The sequence below is a fragment of the Eurosta solidaginis genome, chromosome 1, assembly GCF_040869045.1.
Source record: "Eurosta solidaginis isolate ZX-2024a chromosome 1, ASM4086904v1, whole genome shotgun sequence".
Lineage (NCBI taxonomy): Eukaryota > Metazoa > Arthropoda > Insecta > Diptera > Tephritidae > Eurosta > Eurosta solidaginis.
In genome coordinates, this window is record NC_090319.1 from 258,482,301 (window position 1) to 258,485,720 (window position 3,420).

The following is a 3,420-nucleotide window of genomic DNA, read 5'->3' on the forward strand; positions in this document are numbered from 1 at the left end:
TTGTAATTTAATGCAAATACTTCGCAAATGTGTAGACACTTTCATGTTATTCGATTCAACTAGCAAACCAAAGATTTTTTAATCGCAATATTGCAGCAGCCGATAAATTAAATTAATAAACAATAAAACTGTGTAAAACATGCTCCGTTTATCTTGAAATTTGCAGGATTTTAAAATGCTGGTTTAAAGATTGTTAAGGCAAGTTTTTCACATATTAATGCTTGAACCACATTTTGATTGCCGTACAACTTAGCAATTCTGTCATACCCTTGTGTGAGCAAGCGAAACAATATCCAAATCTAATGCTGTTATCGTTGACTTGAGTTTCAGGATTCAAAGAAATGGTTACGAAGGTTTTATCGTCTCTAAATTCGAAATTTCACAAAAGTTCTCTTGAAAATTTATCGCAAGATGCGCGCGATGCCTAGCGAAACTTTTTGTTATACATGCCAAGCTCTGTCATTCAACTTTGAACCACATTTTAAATTACAGGTCTCTAGCTCACCAGAAAGATATCGAATCTCGTATGAGTTTTCTAATTATCCCAATGCGTGCGCCACCTAGCAATAATTTTGTTCCTTTCTGTTGTTTTTTTAAATATCTCGATCGAAACAATATATCATATTGGTGCCATACAACCTTTATTTTCGGATAATAGGGTTTCCTCATTTCTTGCTCATTTTCAGATGCTTACATATATTGCATATATTTTCGTCTGAAAAAAGCGGTCGTTTGATTGTTCAGATTTTATGAGTTTTTTTCAAATTTTATCAGATTGTTGCTCAGCTCCATTCATGAAGGGTACGAGATCTTCAACAGCCGAAGACAGTCCCTTACTTGTGTACCCTGAGTATTGCTTATTAATAAAAATCTAAGCTTGTTAAAAGTTTCAAGCCCTAGCTCACCGGAAAGTTATTTCGATCGCGAAATTTTCCAATTAAGACGAGTTTTTAAATATCATGTTACCGTCTACACCGAGCGATATCCTTTTTCCCTCATGTGGCATTACCATCGGATTTTAAAGTATATTTCATGATGCTTAATAAACAGGAGTTTACTTCTAATTAGTTCAATATCCGAAAAATTACGCAAATCAGCGCCAAGTTCAAATCTTCGCTAACGCTAAAACTCCATCTAAAAGAGCATCAAGTGCGTAGGAACTCGTGCAATATTTAGTACCATGTGGTCATAAGGAATAAGCGCTTAAGTCCTATGTAAAAGTATAAGAGTTAGGCTGTTGTTCCTTTTGACCATATGGTAGTTAAATACTTTTCTGCGCAATTGATACGGTTTTATATATTTTAGGCGATGGAGTTTTAGCGTTAGCAAAGATTTGAATTTGAGGGCTGATTTGCGTAATTTTTCGGATATTGTACTAATTAGAAGTAAATTCCTGTTTATTAAGCATCTTGAAATATATTTTAAAACCCGATGGTAATACCGCATGAGGGAAAAATGTTATCGCTCAATGTCGACGGTAACATGATATTTAAAAACTCCTCCGAATTTGGAAATTTCGTGATCGAAAGTAACTCCCCGGTGAGCTAGGGCTTGAAACTTTTAACAAGCTTAGAGTTATATCAATAAGCAATACTCAGGGCATACAAGTAAATACGGTACTATCTTCGGCTGTTGATGATCTCATGCCCTTCATATTAGATATTAGATGCAAAATCTAGCTATTAGAGCTCGAAGCAACAAGAGATAGGTTCTAAAAGCTTGCCAATAGAATGGATTTATATTAATTCCAGTTCTGAGTTAGGGGTTTCAGTTTGGTCGCCCAAAGAAATTCTGCTAACACTATTGACAAATTCAGTCTTTGTGAGACCCTTAACGGTAATTAAGTATGTATATATATATAAATATATAAATATAAAAATAAGTTCATCGTACCAGAAAACAATATATTACGAGTAAAAATAAGTTTGGGTGGATTCAACAGCATCACCATAAGATTCTACTAGCTATGCCACACGATTTTGGAAATCGTAGAAAATTAGAAGCAAAAATTGCCCTCTTTGTGTTGAGCAGTGTACATATGTAAAAGTTAATTTTTGCTTCTGTTCTCAAATGAAATTAAATTTTAGTTTAACAATTATATTGAATATAAATAATATATTTATTACTTTTGTTAATCCTAATTGCCATTCACGTTGACCCAATTTCTACTTACTATGCGTATACCAATATTATCAACAGCATTGTCAATCAAAGACTGGCCAACAGTTTCTAACAATGCAAAAATTTGTGGGAGTATGAACAATTCTGGGGTTGATACAATGCAACTTGATGGACAGTGAAAATGATGAATCAAAAAAATGATTGTTGTGCGCATAGAAGTCAACCCATGATATGATGAATACGAACAGTCCAAAGATTGTTTACAATTGTTTAGAAAACAAAAAAATCGTACTCCTCTTTATAAATCGATCAAATTTTGTAGGTTTTTGTTGTGCACTTTTATTGTACTTTCGCATACCATTGTTTTAGCATCATCGGACGTATTATATAAAATTTGTAGGTCTGCAAAATCAGCACTAACATTTAGATTGAATATTCAATGCCGAGAGATCGCTTTAGATCAGTAAACCACTAAAATACGCTGCGGGCGACATTATTTTTATTACACTTTTTTTTATTGTTGGTGCTTTGTTTGATTTTGTAGCTGTTAAACTCGCTCCAATGATCGCTTTTCAATAGGCATTAAGATACTAAATGCTTCCGCTGGTTCATAGTACGCCCGAGCACCCGCTAGCTTGTCACCTACCAGCCACGGCTATTTTCTTTTGTTTACAACACCCACGTAGCCAGAGGTGCAGTTGTGTGAAAAATGTATGCACTAATCTTTTACAGTAGCACGTAACACGCCCGATTTTACTTGGTGACCAAAAATCAAGTATATTGATATGTCCTTTCAATTCACGCCTTTGATGAGAATAGTTTTCAGCCTTTAATCCCGTATTTCGATTTGTTACATAATAAGGCGCCTGAGCGTTTATTCCTGTATCTCGATTCGAAAAGAAACTCTTTTCGAATTCTGTACATTTTTATCTTTGCTCAACTACGGGGTAACGTTTTGGCAGCTATCTGATATGACCTTATCTACTTACTTTCGCCGCTACTATAATCTTTTGAAGGTTCCTATTTTTTTCTCGCTACTGCAACCTCTCCCAGTGCATTGGTTATTTTGCGGCATTGCGGTTTTTAATACATGGCAATTGGCATTTTATTTTATTTTTGTATTCGCTAGAAATTTGTCCCATTTTTACAATTAGACAATTGAACGTCAACCAACATGAAGCATAAAATACTCAACATTGCCTTCGTTAAAGAATGAAAGTTCTAAAAAAATAAAAATAAAACATCAATGGGAATTCGATTTGATTTCAGCTGCATCGACGGTGTCCCATATAAAAAAGG